This window comes from Neolamprologus multifasciatus, chromosome 17, assembly GCF_963576455.1.
Source record: "Neolamprologus multifasciatus chromosome 17, fNeoMul1.2, whole genome shotgun sequence".
Taxonomy (NCBI): domain Eukaryota; kingdom Metazoa; phylum Chordata; class Actinopteri; order Cichliformes; family Cichlidae; genus Neolamprologus; species Neolamprologus multifasciatus.
Genome location: NC_140455.1, coordinates 1221391 through 1244788, shown reverse-complemented (window position 1 = coordinate 1244788; position 23398 = coordinate 1221391). Strand labels below are relative to the sequence as shown.

The following is a 23398-nucleotide window of genomic DNA, read 5'->3' as shown; positions in this document are numbered from 1 at the left end:
AACTTTTCTTTTGTTCACTCATTGTGTTATGTGTTATTTTTAGTGCTGTCAGCGTTAATCTTGTTAAAATGACGTTACCGCCATAACCGCATTAACGCGACAAATCTCCGTTAGCGAGTTACTGCAGATCGCCCGTGCTTGGGGCCGCACAGCATCAACGAGTTAGCGCGGTTTCCTCGGATTGGGCCATCAGCTGCAGTGATGAAGACGCTCCGCCGGCCCCTCGTGTTGAAAAGAGAGCTGAGTACAAAAGCAAAGCCGTCAATCTACCAGTCGAGCTACAACCGTAACCTATGGCCGCAAGCTTTAGGTAGTCGCCAAAAGAACGAGATTGTAGATACAAACAGTGAAAATGAGCTTTATCTGAAAGGCGGCCGGCCTCTTACTCAGAGACAGTAAAGAGTGCAGTCATTGAGAGTAGGGCTGGGCCATATCATACTGTTCAATTCAATTCAATTCAATTCAATTTTATTTATATAGCGCCAAATCACAACAAATGTCGCCTCAAGGCGCTTGATCTGTTCACGGTAATACCGGTATAATGTTGGGCAACAATAAGAAAATGAAATATCGCGATAGAATATGGGTAAAACGCACATGCGCAGTGCCTTTGGTTTCATACGCACATGGCGGGAAAAGCATGGCGGCGACGGAACATGAGAAGGACGAAAGCGGATCGTTGAATCAAACGGATGAACCAGAATTGGTTTATAAAAATGCTGCAGCTTCAGTGGTGGAACTGGTTTGGCTTTTGTCCGTCAGATAGACAACAAAGCACTATTTTTGGTAGAGCATGCTAGCGGGCCGTCGTTATTACCGTGTTGTTTGGAAAATACGGCGCACTTAAAATCAATCCTTTGATTTTTCTGAAAATCGACAGTAACCCTTATAATCCCGTGTGCCTTATGTATGAATTCTGGTTGTGTTTACTGACCTTGAAATGATTTTATGTGGTACACGGCGACAAACCTGCACAGCTTGATGGATTGTTTGAGCATTACGGCTATCGTAGGGAGGAGCCTCGCGGAGTGATACGTACCGTGCTTCATCATAATATTACCGTATTGTGTGTGTATAACCTGCGGATATTAAACATGGTTATGCTGAGGATATGTTGGCTAATTTCCACTGGAAATGCCTTTTGGTTAAACTGTCAGCGAGGAATTTGCATTTGCACTGTTAAATTTTTATATAACTTTAATGCCCATAAAAACAGTGAAAATACATTGATTTTATTTTTTTTTTGCACTAATAAAGTTGTGGAGTTGTAAAGTATTTTGTCTAGTGTCAATTATATCGTCAGTTATATCATTATCGCAAACTTTCAAATGTATAAAATTATAATATAATAAAGTATAAATATTTTTGGTCATATCGCCCTGCTCTAATTGAGAGGTCCACAAAGTAGAACCGCTACTCCACACAGAAAGGAGCCAGTTGAGGTTATATCTCTCAGCTGGACTGGGGATGCCTCGGCATTCCCCTGGATAAGCTGGAGGTGATAAGGTGGCTGAGGAGAGGGACGTCCCCTCTTCTCTACTTAGGCTGCTGCTCCCTGCGACCCAGGCTCAGATAAACAGATAAAAAGGATGGACTGATTGGTGCGTGCATGGATGTTGTTTCTTAAAAAGACTTTACTCATGTGAGTCACCAAAGTATATTTTCTATTTTTTAGCATTTGTTCCTACTATTGGACAGTTTTTGCCACCCCCACTGTTGCCACCCAGCTCTGGCTGTATTAGAAAAAAATAGTTGAGCTATTGCAAACATGCTAAGGTACTGCTCACAGAGATATTCGATTTTTATTTTGGCAACTTCTTTTATTTATTGCTTTTTTTTTAGAATAATTTCCCATCCAATCCGTCTAGTGTGTTTGTGTTGAACTTTAAACTTAAATCTTTTAACGTGTGATTAGCCTCCTTTTCAAGAGGAAGTGTGTCATGCTAGTCCTGGTGGCTAAATCAGCATGTAGATCTCATGACTACAGAGACAGATCCACAAGGGAAAAAACCCCCACAAAACAAACAAACAAAAAAAAAACAGACTTAAGTACACTGAAAATCCAGCTAGTTAAAGAAAAAATATTTTTTCAATGCATAAATAAAATGACTGCATTGGAAAACACTCACACAAACGCATTCTCTCCCTCAGACACACACATTCAGTGTTTTGAGATAAGCGCTCTTTGTCTCCCTTACAGAGAAGTGTAACAGAGCCGGGTTTTATCTCTGCAGCAAACCAAAACAAAGAGCCTCATGTGACGTGTGTGTGTCTGAATCTGTGTGTGTGTGTGCCTGAATCTCTGTGTGTTGAAAATACAGCATCTGGCACATATGAGTGATGTGTGTGTGTGTGTGACGGGGGTGGGGGGTTTCAACATAAAAAGCAAGCAATCTGCCAATGACAGAAAGACACTGAGGGAGTGCACCACAACTTTCTCTCTTTTTCATCATCAGCATTGCAAAAAAAACCTCTCTCTCTCTCTCTCTCTCTGTCTCACACACACACACACACACACACACACACACACACCTGTGATACCCCATTCCTCTTGGATGCCTTCCAAGTGCATCCAAGGTAGTCTGGAGGATGGAACTTCAAAGGACAGGAAGGTGGGAGGGGGAACAAGGGACCAGACCTAATTACTGGGCTAATTATTATACTCGCATTCTCCTCGATTCCTCGTCTTCCTTGCCTTATTTCCCCCTCTTTCCGTCTTCCCCCACTTCCACACGAGAATGAGGTAACAAAATGGAAAATGTGGCTTTAGATTTGATTTCAGAGAGAAGTGGGTGAAAGCGTGAATTTAAAGGAGGCGGAAGAGTGGGAGGAGATGGAAGAGGACAAAATGGGCGAGAAGGAATAGGGGAGAGAAAGTGAGTTTATTTCAGTGAGCGGAGCCATAATGGAGCCTTTGTGTTTGGTTAAGAGCCATGAAATCACCCAAGTGACTGCAAGCGTGTACAGTACTGTCGAGAAAGATTCGATGGTCGGGGTGGGCGTGTCCAGCCTGAAATTAGGTTTGGTTTCAGTAGCTACAATTTAGCATATCACAGGCTTGGGAATTGAAACTGCTAGCACTCCCGGTGACCACTGAAGTGTGATTCCCAAATCCTGCTAGTCCATGTTCTCATTGTAATTACACAATATTTATTCACTAAAAACAAGTGCTCTTTAGAGCCTACCCAGTTAAGCTTACATGATGAGTGTATGTTTTTCCTTTTAACTGTGTTTTTATGGCATACTCGGGTGTCCGGCAATACTAAAGGGGGCATTTTACATATCCTATATGTTTATTGTTAATTCTATTACAACACTGTTGCATGGTTCAAAGTATAAAACAATCCTATCAAGGGCCTTCAAGCTGTTTTAGCTCCACCGTCCTTCTGATTGACTGCCACTCGCAAATAAAAGGTTTTAACAGTCGGTGGGTACAACCCATAATGACCATATTAGGAATATCCACTCTATCTGACATCACAGTAAGAGTAGAAAATACTTTCTGAAACTGAGCCTTCAGTTTTTGCTGCACAGGGTATTCCTTCTACATGTGGTCACCTGAGTATTTAAATGTCCATGTTTAATATAAGCTACTTTTAACCCGCTGAGTAATTCTACATGTGTTTCACAATAAGGAAATAAGGAAAAGTATAATTGAGGTGTCTGTAGCTCAGAAGGTAGAACAGGTCATCTACTGATCGGAAGGTTGGTGGTTCGATCCCTGGCTCTCCCTAGTCTGCATGCCAAATATCCTTGGGAAAGATATTAAACCCAAGGATATAAAAGTTGCTCTCCAATGCATCTCTCCATCGGAGTGTTAATGGTAGTTAGAAAGCACTCGAAACAGTCCACGTGGGAATAGGTGAATGTGGCATGTTGTATAGAGCGCTTTGAGTCCTCTGGGAGAGGAGAAAAGCACTATATAAGAATCAGTCCATTTCCATTTTGCTCCTAGTCCAATAGCAGGCAACTGTAGCACAATCCCAACTATTATACTATAAAATTGTATGCATCTTGCCGCCCCTCCAGTTTAATTATGTGATAATTTTGCAGCTCTCTCTATAAGTATAAAAAAACCTTGAAAATTCGTTTTTTAAAATAAAATTCGGCTAACTAATACAGAAGACATTTCCTGCATGTCTGCATATAAACTCAACACATCAAGAAAAGGTCACCGTGTAGCTCTATCCAGCAATTAAACTTTCTAATGCAATTAACAGCAGAAAAAAAGGATGTCTGCATGATGTGATCTCACTGGCTACTTGCCATGCTGGAGCATTTGTTTATGTGGAATTTCAATCAGAGGGAGCAAAACAAAGCATGGGATCCAACATTCAGTTTGGCAACACATGATGTCACTCCATTCAAAGTGAATGAGAAGCGAGAGCATTGAAAGCTGAAAGCCTTCTGTGTGAATCCTCCCTCAGTACCCTAGAATGGACCACTGTTTTCTTGCTATCTGCTCTAAATCAGACACATACATTTTCAAGTTCACTCAATCCATTTGCTTCCAGTCCCACTTGGTAATGCGTGGATCAACCACTGGGGGCAGGTAACACATCAAGCACAACAGACTAGCAGCTGGTATTTACAGCACAACCAAATGGAGGATTTAAACAGGATTTATTCATTGACATTGCCGTTCCTGTTATTAATATTGTTTGTTCCCTAATTCACGCAGTCACTGACTGCATTTCCCCAAACTGAAGCCCTGTTCTCAAAGCCATTATTTAAGAGGAATTATTTAGTTTCAGCTTATCATTTACTGTCAAAGTGGATTCTGATCCTACTAAAAACATTAACTATACTTATGTCAATTTTTTTGAAGTCTGTGCATACGTTTCAGAGCCTAAGCTGTTGTACAAACACCATCAGATGCTATTCTTATCAGCTTATGTCAAAAACAAGCTGTCCTTTAATACTCCTCTCCGTTCTATAAATGTTTACAGACGTGACAGAATCGGAGCAGGAACAATGAACAGAGGGAGAGTTGAACAGAAGGTTAAATAGTCACCAGCACCGCTTCTTCTCAAAGGGAAAAACAACAGATAATATTGTTAAAGCAGTTTCTCAAAATAGAGCCTCTCATATGAGAATCACAACTGCTTTTAAAATAGATAAAATCATCAGTTTCTTTTTGGAGAGCGGACATAAAGGAGCCAGGACTGAACGGGACCCAAACGGGAAAGTGATGTCACATGCCACACTGATCTGCTTATTAATGATTAAGTTTTATTTGTGGTTCATCCCTCAAGGATTATCGAGTCATTGTGTGAGCTTTTGGGTTTGTGTGACGAACTGCCTTTTGACTAGGCCATTCTTACAAAACAGAAATAACTTACAGTAATAACTTGGTACTGATGAACCACAAATAAAACTTAATCATTTGCTGTTTAAATGGTCTAAAACAGCAAAATCTCCCATTACAAAACCAAAACGTTCAGATTTTACCTTTTATTTCTGTTTTTTAAATCCCAAAAATGCATGTGTTCAAAATTAGAAATGCATATGGTGAATAAACTAAATGATTAAACATTCCTACACTTGCTAGACAGAACCAGACAAAGCAGTCAGTAAGCAAACTATTCATATTTAATCCATTGTCCAGATGATGCCATCTATTTGGGACATTTTAGAGGACGGAATGTTTATTTTTAAATATGTATGTATGTATGTAAAAATTTGGGATTATGTTAACCACTAAAATTTGGCTGGCTGGATAATTATACATGTTTCTGTTTAATTTAGCTTTATATGAACTTTAGCTGTTACAATAATAATTATAGCTACTTAAGAGCTTTTGAAGGTCAAATATGTAGCCTGAATTTTTTGGTGTACACACTTACTAAAAATGATCCCTAACAAATACAAATACTCCTCTTTTACCTCCACTACTGTGGTGTCGATGCTGGTGCCTAAATTAGAACCAGTTTCCTGCATTTCCACAGAAAACAGGCTTAGAGTCGTTGCCAAAAGCAGGCACAGGCAAGGCACCACAAAGCTTTGTGCTCACAGTGAATGACATTTGATAGAAAATACAGTACATATCAATTTTGGAAGATTTCTTTAATTTTCTACATGTAAAAAATGTCTTGTAGCTTAGGTTTTAAAGCTAGGAACATAGAGAAGCCCAAGTATTACACATTTAGTCAGGCTTTGCTTTTCTCCTTTTATGTATAGCGTTGATCAAAGTGGCCTGTAATCTTTGATGTGACACGTAAGCTTAACGTTGCCGTCATCCAAACCTTCCACATTATCTAACACCGCATCTGTTTCACAACATTTCCTTTATTTGCAGATTGTGTAATAATTCAATTGTCAAGTGACATCTATCTGGCTCTCTGCTCCATTTCTCCCACATTTGCAGGCTGCTCGCTGCCTACAGACGGTGGAAGTCACAGCTCTTTGAATGAGATGGTGACAAGCGCCATAGTCGGACAAGTTTATATGGAAAACAAAATACAAATCGCCCAAAACAAAGCTCGAAGGCGAAATCCAACCTCGCGCAGGTGCTGACTTTTCATTTTCCTTCATTTACACTTTAGGATAAAAGATGCGTATGTCTGCCTCGGGCTTCCTTACACCACTCATATCATCAGATCACAGCAGGGCGCACACAGACACCAGGGAGTTTCCCTTCACACTGCTGGTATACGTTACAATCAAAGTACCACCATCTGTCTTACACGATGTGCACGAGGACAAAGACTTCAAACAGATGAAAGGATGTCCCTTCCCTAAAGCCAACAGGGTGGATGAATCCCTACATCTCACTAAAACCACTTTGAAATCTGCCAATCTTTGTTTTAGAGACTTTTAAACACCAAAGAAAATTAATTAAAGAAAAATTATTCTGATCTGCAAGCATAGTGTCACTGCAAAACTATTAGCACTGTCATCAGCTTTCAAGCACACATTTTATCTAAAGCCTACTGAGTACAGTCACAAGTATGTGTTTGTGAGCCTATAAGAAGACACACACACACACACAGGGCATCAGTGCTATTGCCCAGCGCAGTGGGCGCTTTTCACTGAAAGACCCTTTGTTTTGTTTGTCTAAAAACTGAAAAAAGGAGCTTCAGCATGACTGACCCAGAGGGCTGAGCTGAAATAACCCTGTATGTGTGTGTCTGCAAGTGCACAAAAGCTTGCAATGTTAATATGAATGGGAAATGACCAATGAGCATGAGTGAAAGCATGCCTTTGGGTGATGAAGAGATGTAGGAGGAAAACAGGAACAAGTGAGAACGGTTTCGGTGGGGATAAAAAGTGAAGTGAGATTGAAGTTAGCTTTTCTAGTTGACACCAGAATCACCCACGTGGTCATTTGCAATGCTAAATTTAATGCACCATCACAGCACTTCAGAGTGCTGAGTAACAGGAAGAATGTAGTATGATCGGAAAAAGAAGAAAGAACTTCTTGCAGCAGCAAATCGAAACGATCTGTAATCTGTTGCCATGTGTTGAGTGAGTTGTACTGTACATTGTGACTGAAAATGCTCCAATTTAGATAAAATGTGATGTAACAAGAGTCTATAACCATGTTTCTGCTTCCATCTCTAAAATAATATACAGAGGAACAGAAGCATGTTCACAGGCTCTCAGTCGCAAAATGTATATGCTAAGAGGATGCTGTGTACAATTTCAGTTCAGCACAATAACATGAACAAATGAGGTTGGGGCAGATGGCTGCTCCTCTTTGAGTCAAGTTCTGTCAAAGGTTTCTTCCTGTTAAAAGGGAGTTTTTTCTTCCCACTGTCACCAAGTGCTTGCTCATAAGGGGTTTTCTCAACACAACAAAACAAAACAAAATGTGTGAAGCTAACAGTAAATATGTATCTATAGCAGGGGCAGGCAACTCCAGGCCTCGAGTTCTGGTGTCCTGCAGGTTTTAGATATCTCCCTGTGTCAACACACCTGAATCAAATGAATAGTTCATTACCAGGCCTCTGGAGAACTTCAAGACATGTTGAGGAGGTCATTTAGCCATTTAAATCAGCTGCGTTGTATCAAGGACACATCTAAAATCCCAGGACACCGGCAGTCGAGGCCTCAAGTTTCCTACCCCTGATCTATAGTATTATGTGACGTGTGTGATTAAAACCCATTACCTGCATCATACACTGACCAACCCTCTCCTTTTTTGAAACCAGTTTCCTTCACTTTCACAGCTGTCCCGTCACGTTATCGTCTCCCCAATAAAACCTTATTTGTGTTTTGAGATTTGCTTTTTTTCCTACTTCCATTTTGTTGTATTCAACTTTTTGGGTGCTTTTGCAACACTTTTTCTATGTGCAGATGTTTTCTTAAGTTACAGTGTATTTGACCTCTCAGGTCCACCTTAGCACCGTTTCTCAATTGATAATTAGATAAGTTTGCACATATAAACAGAAGTTTGATGTTGCAATAAAGTCTTCTCGTGTTTTGCAGGCCTCAACTGGCACAGACAGATCCACATTTTCCTTAAACTTAAATTTGCTTTTACAGATTTCCTGCAGCAACCTGGGAGACGCAGCTCTGGGGCAACAATGAGGAACAGCTCAAAGTTTGGAGTTATAAGCTAAATTAATGTTAAAATTCTAAGTGTTGCTCTTTTCAAATCCACCAGATGTTGTTAGTAAAAAATAGGAGACCTTGAAGAAATTGTAGGTTTTCACTTTAGTCAACTAACCAATTAAAATACCAAAGCCACACAATAACACCACCTAACTAATAACAGAGGAAGCAGTAGCAGAAAACTGCTGTGTTTTATGAGATAAAGTGACTTGTTTGTCACTGGTGTCTGGAGGTATCTAACAGCTTTACTTCTTTGTTGGAAAGAGCTGTCTGACGCTACGTAAAGTGATAGATGTTCTAAATATAGTGTACACTTAAACCAGTATTGATTCTTTTAGGTGGCTCTAATCTATTTTGCTCCTGTCTGCTTGGGGTCTTACCTGCAGCCCTGTACTGTAAGTAACTTACCGCTCAGCATCGTACTGCAAAGATATAAAACTACCCCCAAATGAGCAAAAACAGGATATGTTTATTTTAAACAGATGGTTTTTACAGATTTTCCTGACAGTGCAGCTGCTCCTGACTGAGACACCAACTGCTTTTGACCAGCATGTTTAAACAAAGTGATTTTCATATCTCACGTGTCATTTTTGTATTGTGTAAGGCCGTTCAATCTAAAAATACTGAGCTATAATTTCTGTTCCCCACTTCCCAGCCCTCAATTTAAACACTGTGTTTATCAAGGTCTTGTGTATAGTGCAGCGTAGGATGAAGCATGGCATTCACGTAGCTTTGACATCATCAGTAATCCAAGTGAGACAGGATTAAGCCCGAAGATGAAGCTTCAATTTACTAAGTGATCTTCATTATGACCTTCAGCTACAGCCTAACCTGAACAGAGCAGAGAGTCCAGAGTGTGGAGAACTAATCTGAGCATATAAAGAGTGAAATCTGGAGCAGGGCAGCAGAATTGGATTGATTTCAAGGCTGAAGAGCTGCAGACTAAGGCGGAGCAGTGTGAGGATTAGATGAGAGAGTAAGAGAGGCTGTTGGGAGATGTAGACAAGACGATGAACTTTGATGGGGTCAAAATTTTTCCCACGGTATCAACAGTGATAAAGTATTTTCCTGGGTATCGGTATCAAGTTTGAAATTCTAGCATCGTGACAATCCTACTAACAGGTGTGATTACATATCCCTTCTGGCATGGGCTATCCTCGAGAAAGAGTTACATGTAGGCCACTAAGATTTACATTAACAAATTTAAAATTTTAAGTGTAGAAACAAACAAAAAAATACTGTATTGTTTTTTCGCCCAAGAAGAGTAAAACAGTTCATATAAAATGATCAAATGTGATCATATCAGTTAAATGGATGTGAAAGTGTACCTGACAAATATCTCAGTTTGGTTTATGCTTCTAGTGTCTACCTACTGTATCAAAACAGTCCACGCTTAATTGCTTCCATTAAAAACAACTAAGTGATAATCTATGACAGAGAGACATAAACAAAATGTGATCCTGAAAGGAGAGAGAAAGAACAAGGAAGAGAGGAAAAAGAAGAACGCAGATCTTGAGGCATAATGGGGGAGATGGAAAGAATGAAGATAAAGATTGAGAGGAAGAGTGCATTGGAGTTAATTTTAGGTGAAAAAAAAAAAATGCTGCAGGGTCTGTCAGCTGAATACACACACAAACAAACATATGTTAACACAGCACATAGAGCGCCATTACCCCGTAGCTCTTTTTGCCGCATGACACACACACAAAAAAAAAACAAAGCCCACAGGCCACAAAACATACAAGGAACTCAGCTGACAGAGACACACACATCCATGCACAGACGCACACACTCACGATTTGACTGCACGCCCAGACACTCCAGTGTCATCTGTTTGCAACAAGAGGAGGGTGAGCTTCAAAGAAACAAACACACTGCATGTGTATGTACGTCTGTGCAGGAAGGCCGGTAAGCCTGAGGTCACACCAAAGGCAATACACCTTATCCGTCTTCCAATTACAAAGCGGCGATCGCGTGCAGGATAGATTATCCTCTTATCAGTTGTTCACACCAGCACTGTAATCAGTCCACAAACACACACACATACTCACTCTCTCGGTAGGTGGCAGAGCCATCAGCAGCACGTAGACTGCTCTGGTGCAATCTAGGTAACTGTATACAATTCAACACAAACACGAACACTGACGTAAGCAGAGTGGAGCATGGCTTGAAAATGAACCACATTTTCTAGAGTATTTTTTTTTTGTTTAAAGTTGGACTCATCAATGTTTTCATATAAAAGGAATGCAATTACCAGATGTACTATGATGATGTACATCATAGTAATGAACATGAATTTAATCACTCAGCTCTTTTTGTTACTGTATTAAACAACTATTTTTCACAGGGAGAGTCTCTTTCTAAAGTTCCCCTTTTGCCCCATGTCAAGCCAGCTACTTGAGGCTGACTCCAAAGAATTTGTCAGTGTGCACTTAGATGTTAAAATGTCCAACAAAAGGGCATTAAAAATGTTTACAGCCTTGCATGAAGAAGGTCACGAAAACTGTATGTCAGTTTTGTGATTTTTTTTTGTAGTGTGTATAGTGCCTTGCACCTAGAAGCTATTTTCTGATGCTGCCTTACAGCATCATACAGATAAATGTGTGAGAAATCCTGAGATCAGCGGGAATGTATAAACAGAAGAATTATGAAAAGCCAGAGATCACTACGGGTTTCAGAAGTTTGGGTGGCACTTAAATAGCAAAGCAAAAATGAAGTCAGATGCAAACTCCCCTGTAGCCCCGCTTCCACCACAAATGCAATCTGTATTTTCATTATCTTCATGGACAATCAACAAAAATGTCAGGATTCCCAAAAAAAACCATTTGTCTCATGTGTGGATTGTATGACTACCAACCCACATTTTTTCAACTGTTATTACACGACTTTACATGACAGAGAATTAGCTGGTGCCTAATACAGCTACTGGTTTCCCACATTGCTCTGAGTTCACAAAAAAAACCAAACAGGCACCGGTGCTGTCTCAGTAAGTGTTGCTGCTGTGTCCTCTTCCACTCACACACACAATCTCTGTTTTGTTTGTGTAGTGAGCGTGATTGTCATCTAGTGCAATCTGCAACTAGTAGTTTTATTTCCCATGAATGATGTTTGTGTGGCCTCGTTTAGCTCATTGTTGCATGTACTTGCATAAATAGGTGACTTGTTACTAGGGCTGGGCTATATCATACCGTTCACGGTAATACCGGTGTAATTTTGGGCAACGATAGGAAAATGAAATATCGCGATAGAATATGGGTAAAACGTGGATGCGCAGTGCCTATGTTTACATATGCACATGGCAGCGACGCAGAATGAGAAGAGCGAAAGCTGATCGTTAAATGAAACGTATGAACCAGAACTGGTTTGTAAAAATGCTGCAACTTCAGTGGTGTGGAACTGGTTTAGCTTTTGTCCGTCAGATACACAACAAAGCACTATTTTTGGTAGAGCATGCTAGCGGGCCGTCGTTATTACCGTGTTGTTTGGAAAATACGGCACACTTAAAATCAATCCAATTCTGAAAATCTACAGTGCGCCTTATAATCCCGTGTGCCTTATGTATGAATTCTGGTTGTGTTCACTGACCTCAAAACGATTTTATGTGCTACACGGCGCTCGAAAATCTGTCAAATGTTTTAGTACGACTTTAGTACGACCGTATTGTGTGTGTATAACCTCTTTTTAAGTTTTGTGGATATTATACATGGTTATGCTGAGGTTATGTTGGCCAGTTTCCACTGGAAATGCCTTTTGGTTAAACTTTGCATTGAAGGAATTTGCATTTGCACTGTTACGTTTTTATATAACTTTAATGCACATAAAAAAAACAGCTGCTTGTTTAAGTGAAAATACATTGATGGGGTTTTTTGCACTAATAAAGTTGTGGAGTTGTAAAGTATTTTGTCTAGTGTCAATTATATCGTCAGTTATATCGTTATCGCAAATTTTCAAATGTATATCGTGATAAATATTTTTGGTCATATTGTCCTGCTCTACTTGTTACTACTGACTTGTAGAAGTGTGCTCCAAAGCCAACCACAGCTTTAAATTTTGTTTAAATTCTGCTTTCTATGGCCAGCTACACAGTATAACAGGAAGCCATAAACAGACATTTTAAGCTCACTTATGTATTGATGTACTGTTGAGAAAACTGGTTTAGCTCAATAGGATGAGCAGGTGACCTGGACGGACTCAAACCCGGACGCGGCTGGTCCGGGTTTGAGTCCGTCCTGCTTTGCCCCATGTCTTTCACTCTCAACTCTTGGAGATCTTTTTAAGGCAGCAAAAAAATGTATCAGTTTGTATTTCCAAAAAGTAAAAAGACACTAACCCCCTGCTGTCAATTCTCTTTTTCAATTTGCTCCTCCAGCTACTATGCTGACACTTCAAACTACACAATAACAATGTGTTTGAAAACAACACCTTCCTTCTTCTCTGTCCTACTGTTATTCCTCCTGCTATGTGATGCTCATCCGTCTCAACGTTCACCAGATTAACCAGGGTTAACAAGAAGCTTCCGGTCTAACTGGCATGCATGCATGCACGCATGCACGCATGCACACACACAGCTGGATGAATGCAACACTCAAGAATGTGTATTTTCCTGTGTGGATGTTTGGTTGGCACATTCCAGCAGAGAGAAGACAGGGAATTATGCGATGTTAAGATTACATGCACGCACTCACACAAAACAAAAACAGAACTAAAAAAAAATACAAAAATAAAAATAAAAAATACAACAACAACACACAAACACACACAAAAAAAAATTCTTCCCAATGATGATTTATTCTGCCACAAAAATAAATATATGTGCTACATATTTGCACATAGTAATAATAATGCAACAGCAGTGCTTTATCTGACCAATGAGTCGCAGACCAGTGTTAGGCACTGTCAGTCGGTGTCCCACAGAGTTTTAAAACAAGCAAAATATAGGCACATTTTAAAGCTTTTAAATTCATTTCACAGTTGCATAAATGCAACAGCAGCTAGAATGACCCACATCTGATGACAAAATACAAAAACACCGCTTAACTGCTGACAGCTTTGAGGTTGCGTTTCATATGTGTAAAACAGAACTCTAATCCTTCCTACTTCCATCTGCTCCTCCTCTTCCTCCTCTGTCTTTTGTATGGGTTTCTGTCACGCATCCCCCCCCCCCCCTGCCTCTCCCCCTACACAGTTTCTGGAACCACCTTCATTACCCCAAGGCCTTTGGAAACAGGTGCTCCCTGCCTGAGGTGCATGTTACTTACAAAATTTACCAGGCAGCCAGAGATGCAAAACTCTCCATAAATTGATTAAAATGCACATTTGCAGGCTAAAGAATTTTTTATGTCAACTTCTGTCGCAGCAGTGCCCCAAGCATGGTTGAAATTTGTGATTGCTGGAGATCAAAACTAGACAATACATCATTAAATCATCTTTTTTGTGTGTGACTTTCATATGCAATATCTTTAATGCCTACATCCTGACATTTTTAGAAACTTGTCATATGTTACAGCTGGATGGTACATACATCTCTGCCAAAAGCTAACATATAAGAACTGTAAAAACAGCACTGTGGTTTCCCACAGGTTCTTTGGCACTCTGTTATAAGAGTCAAGCATGTTACTGTGCCTTGCTGTAAAGCCCCTATAGCCTCTTACCAACATTATATGCAGAAGATAGCTCTTAATTTACTGTACCTAGAGATGGTAAGGAAACTAATTTATGTCGGCGTTTCCTAAAGATTTCAGACTCCACATCCGAGTCTACTGCAGTGATTAGATTTGGACATGCACTCATTTGCAGAAACCCCATGCGCTTTTCGTTTCTTTCTGCCACCCTTCTGTACCTAATAACTGCTTCAGTTTTCAGAAAATAACTCTGCATGTCTCCTACCCTAACACATAATGTTGAAGACCAAAGACCTGCTACTCCTCATTTTCTTTCCCTGCTGCCAGCAATCAGGAAACATGATGGAACAAATTTTCTATTTCTTGCCTCGATGCAACTCTGCCAAATTCATGGTGGATGACTGTTTTCTGACTTTATCTTGTGCCCTTAATACCCGGTGCTCACAGCTGTGATGTACTTCTCTGAGACCTGAAGGTTGCACTGCAAAGCAAGATTAATGGGTTTGTTGAGCCTAAAACCAGTTTTCAGTGTCAGAGTGTGAATTGCCCTTAAGTGCCACATTTCAGTAGTTATTCTGCAGATGGTCCATTTTCTACAGAGAAGCACATCTAATGAAGCATTAAAACAGCCCCTTTTATTGAGCCCACGCACAGCTTGATTGTGGAAAGTTGTATCCGTTATCTCAGACTGGGATTTTAGGTTTCTTCAGGCTAGATAATACAAAGAAAGCCAAGCTATGTCAAACTTCTTTTGTAGTACACACTACTGCTGTCAGTAAAAGCTTCTGTGTTTTACTACTCTGTAGTGTGTATCACTACTCATCGTGGAGTGTTTCTTTAGTGTGATGACATAAGATTATCAGCATCCACAGCCATCTGACCTCTCAAATAAAGATGAAGGGGACACTTGCTCATGCTAATGCAGAGAACAGCTCCAGAAATAGGAAGAGGAGTACGGCGAAACTTGACTCCTTTCAGCAACATGTCACAGAAGAATCGTTAAAAGTTAAATTAAATTAAAAAGCATCAAGGCCTGAGTATTTACGCTCCAGGTTTCATAAGCAACTACGGTCCAATTTCTGTGTCTGTTTCCTGTGAACTTTCGGCGCACTTTGCTGGCATTGATTGCAGATAACGCCTATCTGGGAGGCAACGATTAACCCGACGGGAAGAAAGCGGGATAATTAGAGATTCCTGCTCACGATTAAAAGGGAAACTCAATTTTAGAATGAGTGTGGAATTTAAAGTTAAAGTAGGCAGCCGGCTAAAAAGAGGGCAATGAGAACACAGTTACACAACCTTGAAATTCAAAGAGCTCACGGGTTTGATGCTCAAGAAGGAGAATCGTTACCGATGGTGACGATTACCGTCGGTAACCATCGTTACCGATGGTGAATAATGTCGACTGTCGTGTCATTGTTGTGATTATGTGAAATGTTGGGAAAATTGTTTGTGAAAAGTAGGCAGATGGTGTGAGTTGTGTAGGACGGGATGAACTAAACAGCAGAACATCAACTCCAGCTGACTAATTGGCATCAACACTGGGCCACTTTTCTCTGGGCACAAATCAGCTACTCGTACAACGTTGGATTCCAAAAATCCAATTTCAACTTGACAAGCGGAACAGCTAAATGTCTTTATGTTTCAACCTCTGCTTTACTGATGGTATACAATATGACTACTGAGCTACAGCGCCATTATATCAACAGAGAGCAACTGGGAGATGTTGGAAGTAGTCTGAATCCCACTTCTTCATCTTGTAGCCTTTTTAGGTCATCACCTGAGTGCAGTGCTCTGGGGCCTGTCCCTGTGACGAAGCAGTGAAAATGGATGGATAGAATTATAATGTCATCTAAAAGATCTCTAATGAAAAAACAATCAATGAGAAAAAGAGTTAGTGGGGGACAAAGGGTTGTCAGGTAAGGCGTAACATGTGAATTATACTTGTGCTTCAGATCTATGCCGTAACTTACGCCATAACCGGACCATATCATACCGTTCACGGTAATACCAGTATAATGTTGGGCAATGATAAGAAAATGAAATATCGCGATAGAATATGGGTAAAAATGTGGATGCGCATCGCCTTTGTTTTCATACGCACATGGCGGAAAAGCATGGCGGCGACGGAGAAGGGCGAAAGCAGATCGTTGAATGAAACCGATGAACCAGAATTGGTTTGTAAAAATGCTGCAACTTTAGTGGTGTGGAACTGGTTTAGCTTTTGTCCGTCAGATACACAACAAAGCACTATTTTTTTGTAGAGCATGCTAGCGGGCCGCCGTTATTACTGTGTTTTTTGGAAAATACGGCACACTTAAAATCAATCCTTTGATTTTTCTGAAAATCTACAGTGTCCCTTATAATCCCGTGTGCCTTATGTATGAATTCTGGTTGTGTTTACTGACCTCAAAACGATTTTATGTACACGGCCATCGGAAATCTGTCAAATGCTTTAGTACGACTTCGCTAAGCTACGAAGCCGCACCGTTTGATGGATTGTTGGAGCATTACGGCTATCGTAGGCAGGAGCCTCACGGAGTGATGCATACTGTGCATCAACATAATATTACCGTATTGTGTGTGTATAACCTCTTTTTAAGTTTTGTGGATATTATACATGGGTATGCTGAGGATATGTCGACCAGTTTCCACTGGAAATGCCTTTTGGTTAAACTGTCAGCAAGGAATTTGCATTCACACTGTTACATAATTTTAATGCACATAAAAACAGCTGCTTGTTTAAGTGAAAATACATTGATGGGGTTTTTTGCACTAATAAAGTTGTGGAGTTGTAAAGTATTTTGTCTAGTGTCAATTATATCGTCAGTTATATCGTTATTGCAAATTTTCAAATGTATATCGTGATAAATATTTTTGGTCATATCGCCCTGCTCTACCGGACCCCCATTTGAACCGAAAAAGAGTTTCAGGTTACTGCATAAGGTAGCATGTAAACGTCCCGCAGAAGTCTAAATCAAGCTTAAAGCTCAAAATAGCAGATGTCAACTGCTAGCCTGGACACCATTTCGGTAGGGAAGCGACAAATCAAACAGCTGCACTGACTGATCTCTAGCTTGCTGATTGCTGTCAGCATTTCAGAAAAATACAGTGACATTTGTAATAATTACAACAATAACATTTACAGATGGCAGCATAAATGTTATACTGGCTACATGTAATGTGATGAACAAACTAAGAAGAAAAGTTTGTTTCTTCTGAAAAATTAAGTGACCAAAAAAAGCAAGAAAAAAAATGAACACTGACTACAACACTTGTTCTCAATCAGTGGATCCCAACAACTGTAATCATTTTTTAAGTACTACCAAGCCACTAATACACTAATAATAATAATAATGTGCTGAAAGCTTATTTTGAACCATTTTCTGGCTTGACAGGGGTTCAGGAGGTAGAGCAGGTCATCGAATGATCAGAAGTCAGATAGTTGAATCCCAGACTCTTCTATTCTGCATGCCAACGTATCCTTTGATAAAATACTGAACCCCAAGTTGTCCCTGATTGCACCCATTGTAGTCTGTGTGTGTGAATATGAAATAATACCTAAAGGCATAGAAAAAAAGCAGTGTGTGAATGGTTGAATGAGGCTCATAGGAGAGTGTTTTGAGTGCTCAACTAGAGTGTGTGTGTGTGTGTGTGTGTGTGTGTAATTAAAAGTGTAATCAGAAAGTGTAATTAAAAGACTTCCATGGGGGGAAACTGGACAGGGCTCCATAATGCTACAGAATACAGCAATAATAGAAGACTAAATTTGTTTATGTGAAAAGACAATGTATGAAAATTGTTATTCAGAAGAGAATAAAGAGAAGTAACACACCTGCTCAATCCGTTTAACACCAACACACATGCATCCTACAAGACCTCTAACAGCCAAATACATTCATACAAGATGACAGCACACACACCCACACAGCAGTAGGGCTGACAGAAATGCTTGATGATATGACCTAAATTTTTCACTTTTTGAAGCTTGAAAGAAGCTCTGTGTGTGTGTGTGTGTGTGTGTGTGTGTGTGTGTGTGTGTGTGTGTAAGAGACAGTCGACTCCCAATTCACATTCCTTGCATGGCTCACATAACTTTCTCATCTGTGTGTGTTCATGTGGCTACGAGTGAGTGCGTGAATGAGTGTGTGTGTGTGTGTGTGTGTGTGTGTAGTTGCGCTGCACCCAACCCACACTAACTGTATTCATTTGAAAGCCCTACAATTTTGTCAGTCCCCCAAAGAACCCAGAAATTACCACTTCACCTACATCATGCCCACCCTGTAGCAGCACAGTAACAGCCTCCCTTTCATTCCCCCTGGCTGTTAGCAAGTCCACCTCTTAGTTTTTGTCAAATTCTGCACAACAATAAGCTACGCAGTGCTGGAGAAAAGCTTATTGGGTTAATAAATTCAGCGCACACACAGAACAAGGATGGAAAAGCACAAGCAAACACCAGAGTTGAAAAATCATGAATTAAACAGAAACAGCATGCACGCGCACACACCAAACATTTTTCACAGATGAAGGGAGAAACATTCTAAAAAGCACAAAGAGTAAAGAAAGAGGTGTGGAAACAGAAACACACACACACACACACACACAAAAACACCTATCTGATTGGAAAATATGGCACAAGTTGGAGTTATATAAACAAGAGGTAGAAGGAGGGAGAGAGAAGATGTCTGTGAAGGTTCTCAGTCATCCGGGTCGTCGTAGTCAAAGGAGCTTGCAAAGAAAAGCGTCTGGACTTCTTTAAGTTGCTTGAAGACGTTTCACCTCTCATCCGAGAAGCTTCTTCAGTTCTAAGGTCAAATGGCAGAGAGTCCCAGATTTAAAACCAGTGGGGGTATCCCCCCCAAAGAGGGACAAAAGGACCCCCTGATCCTCTAATCACCTGCGTGGTGCACATTGAAGAGAACGGCAACCTCAACATCGAAGTTCACCGGAAGCCCCCACACACGGACCAGTACCTCCTGTTTGACTCCCATCACCCTCTGGAACACAAACTTGGAGTAATTAGGACCCTACACCACCGGGCAGAACATGTTCCCTCTAAGCGTGAGGGGAAAAAGAAGGAACACACACATGTAAAGGAAGCACTCAAAACATGCGGTTATCCTAATTGGGCGTTTATAAAGTCAGCAAAGAGGCACAGAAAAGAAGATCAGACACCAGCGAGGGAGGATAAGAAGGACAGACGCAACAACATTGTCATCCCCTATGTAGCCGGTGTATCAGAGAAACTCAGGAGAGTTTTCTCCAAGCACGACATCCCGGTGTACTTAAGACCCAGCAACACGCTCAGACAAAAACTGGTTCACCCGAAAGACAAAACTCCAAAACACAGACTTAACAATGTGGTGTATGCCGTACAGTGCAGCGAGGAATGCCCAGACCTCTACATCGGAGAGACCAAACAGCCACTTCACAAGCGCATGGCACAACACAGGACAAGACTCAGCTGTCCATCTGCATCTTAAGGATAAAGGACACTCTTTCGAGGATGCCAATGTTCACATTTTGGACAGAGAGGACAGATGGTTTGAAAGAGGAGTGAAAGAAGCATCTATGTCCACTGTGAGCGACCATCTTTGAACAGAGGCGGTGGTTTACGACACCAACTCTCTGCCATCTATAATCCAGTTTTGAGTTCTCTCCCCAGACGCCTTAACGCCCACTCACATCCTGGGCCATCTGACCTCAGGAAATCACATGATAAGGTGGGGCCAGGTTTCACAATGAGCTCATCCGAAACTCTGGCTGATTGGGACCCACACCCGCTTTCACACCTTGGCTCAGGTGATTAGAGGATCATCAGGGGGTCCTTTTGTCCCTCTTTGGGGGGGGAAACCCCCACTGGGTTTAAATCTGGGACTCTCCACCATTTGACCTTAGAACTGAAGAAGCTTCTCGGATGAGAGGTGAAACGTCTTCAAGCAACTTAAAGAAGTCCAGACGCTTTTCTTTACGAGCTCCTTTGACGAGGGAGAGAGAAAGCTATTCGACTGGTTGTCAATAGCAACAGTGTTTTGGAAGTGCAGTCTGCTTGGCTACAAAGCATGTTGGGATATTGCCACCATTATTATAAGCCACCATTCGCTAATTCACTTCTTCCTACAAAACATTTAGGTGTTTTGTGAAAAACTAACGAGTAAAAAGAAGAAAAAAAACAAACAAAACACTTTTCTGATGATTTTCTTGCCATTATCATCTACATCACTGCAGCAGCTAAGTTAAAATGTGATGGAATATAACATATTTTCCCAAATACTTTGTGGCAGTTACAGTGGATCTACTGAGCTTTTCCTTATTTCCTGTTATGTTTATACTCTTACAGCAGTTCCTGCTCAGATTACAGATTTCAGAAATCTAAAATATTAAGGTCAGTGTATGTATAATTTATCCCTGTAAGGTATAAATTGAACAGTAGGTGAGTGGGGCACTCACCTACTGTTCAAACCTTCTGTTTAAATGTGGCAGCCAATCAGAAAAAAAAGCTGGCTTAACGCAATGGAGAATTTAAAAAAAATGTTTTGGTTCAGAAAGGATGTATCCTAAGTGCTGCATCAAGGCACAGTATAAGAAAAGTAAGGACCATCCTGACCTGTAAATCACTCAAAGCTACCCTGGTAGAATAAAAATATAGAGCTCCATAACATAAGCCACCTTAAGGCAGTGATGCAGGCAAAAACTAACTGATTCAAGTTAAAATTGCAGATAGCAGATACAGATAGCTGTACAGCTGTTCACCAGGGAGACAGCTGTTTACCCCATACTAAGGTAATGTTTTCAATGACACAAACATGTCTTCTTCTGTCCTTTCAGTTTTTTGTCTACGCTAAGACTGGATATCCCCCGATGATCTCATTAGCATTTTTTTCTGAGATGTGGGAAACAACCTGCAAAGTCACATTGTCTGATTTTAATATGACACAGAAAAATTTAAATCACAGCCCAGTGTCACTCTGAATGGTAAAAGAAAAACACAAAACAAAAACAATCTCATACTTGCTTCTACACCAAAGTTAGTACTCTGATCCAATTTGTCACTTACTCTGACAGGAAGTTCCAAACTAATCGCTGACACCTGCTGTGAGTCCTTCACAAGACACTTTGATTTCTCAGACCGAAACCACTGACACATCCCACATTCTTCTAGAAGACAGATCATTATAATATACATCCTCATGTGTCATACCCAGGAGCAAAAGAGAGAAACATAGAGTGGGTGTGCACACACATACGCACACACCTCCCACAATCGTGGCACAATGCAGAGACTGATCGATATGTGCACTGCTATACGGGCCTACAGGCATGGAGTGGGAGCTGTCGGGGTAATTAATGTCGTTCTCTCAGGGTGTATCGTTCCCACAGCCAGCAGCCCAGATCTGAATGTGGGTCAAAACGCACACATGCAGATTCGCAAATACCCATAATTGAACAGCTAGTTGTTCCAGATGAAGGACACTGGAATTGAATGCAGGTCAAATGGGAAATAGAAAAGAGCCTAAAAGCATCACAGGCATTTCCCGGCAAAGATGGGTGAGAAGCGCTCAATACTGCAGAGCTATTTCCCTTTCAACAATGCAAACTTTCTTTCTAATTTCATAATCAGAAATTTTAAACTTTCATATAGGCAGAGCTCTAATATTATTAAATGGTGATAATAACTTAAATGATTTATGCTGGATTTCTAGTTGTGTAATTGCTTGTTTTTTATGCTTTTGTATTCGATTTGGGAGAAGAAGAAAAAAGGCGAAACTCTAGGACAATAGTGTACCTAAGATCAGGTCACTGTTTTCAGGGTAACAGCAGGGCAGTGTGTTCCTGGTGCATTAGATTAAAATACCCTTGAGCTTGTGTCTGCTTAAAAACAATCATCCATAATACTTATTTTCAAGGGCATGTCTCTTATCTTCCACTTTCAGCAACGTGTCTCAACCGTATTCAAATAACTTGACAGGAGCAACCACAGTTTGGTAAAAGTCAGGAGTTCTTTGGAGGTTATTTTAAGTGATTTAACTCAGTTTCATAATGTTTGTATTCCAACTTTGCTCCACAGTGCTTTCACATCAGCAAAAACGTGGCACAAGCTGAAGTAAAGCCATTTCTTTCACACTTATATGAAGTCAAAGGCCGGTTGATGGTAAATGCACCTCTGCTCCTTTAAAGGGAAGTCTCATTGTATGGCTACAGTGTATTGTGAGCAGGTTTGGGGTGACACGAATATGTTGTGAACAGGTCTTGCATTATACCTGCAATGATCCATACTGTTTTCATTGGGATTTAGGGCGATTTCGAGGATGCATTATTTCAGCCTTTAATCTACAGTTTGCTTTCTATCGCTGGTGACATTCTGGCTGCCGATGCCTGAGCTACGTTATGTAAACAAACATACCGTGAAATAAGATATTTTACGCTTGGACATTGTTTGAGGCGCAAAAACAACACGTATAACCGCGCTGGATAAAGGCGCTGAGTAAACAGTAATATATGAATTACAGTAAGAGTCTGGCTGTATTATTCTCCAGCTGCCGTTTCCTCTGTTTTGCCATTTCCAATAGCCACCATTCAGACTTCGTCTTTTGTCGCCGGGCGAAGCCTAGCCTCCTGCTTGTTCATTAAGCGTTACCTGAAAGTGACCCATCAACGAATTTACCTGAAAATGGTGAATTCCGTCGTTTTCAAGCCGACCCTCCGGAGCTGCCAGGCCCGGATGCCCTCCTCCGCTTTACCCGCCCACTGAAGTAGCCTGAAACACAGCTCCGTCTGCACGGTTTGTGCTCCACACGCTCCGCCAGAGAAAGAAATATCCTCCGAAACAAGCAGAAAGGTGTGCGAGTGTGCGGGCGAACAGACACAGACCGAAACCCGAAAAAGTCGTCTGTTTCGGCAGCGGAGACAGTTTAAAGAGGCTGGAGGATGTCGAGTGCGGAGACGGGAGGGGTGCGAGCATGTAAGGTAGATTACGATAATGGCACTTCCGCTGACATTTCAAAACAAAGGTCTGTTCTATTGCAATTTCCAAAATAAAAGCCACTGTGACGTCTATCTGGTCAGTGTGTAAACTAAAAGCTGTTTTTTTTGTACAGACAACTTCCACATGATAGACTTGAAAAACGTAAAGAAAAACGTCTAGATAGACGCATACACCAAAAACTATACATACATACATACTGCATATTATACATTCTAAGTGCTATTTTGTGTGCCTT

The 23398-nt window shown here is 40.8% G+C and overlaps 1 protein-coding gene across 2 annotated transcripts in view; it reads right to left on the bottom strand.

Annotated features, from left to right (window-relative positions):
• cdk17 (cyclin dependent kinase 17) overlaps positions 1-23165 on the bottom strand; it is a 48403-nt gene extending 25238 nt beyond the window's left edge. Inside the window, exon 1 of one of the 2 annotated variants that reach the window (XM_085136766.1) lies at positions 10353-23165. The gene's annotated coding sequence lies outside the window, so the exon portion shown is untranslated. The remainder of the gene's footprint in view (positions 1-10352) is intronic. The other variant, XM_085136765.1, reaches the window with a different exon arrangement.
• Between the last annotated feature and the right edge of the window lie 233 nt (positions 23166-23398).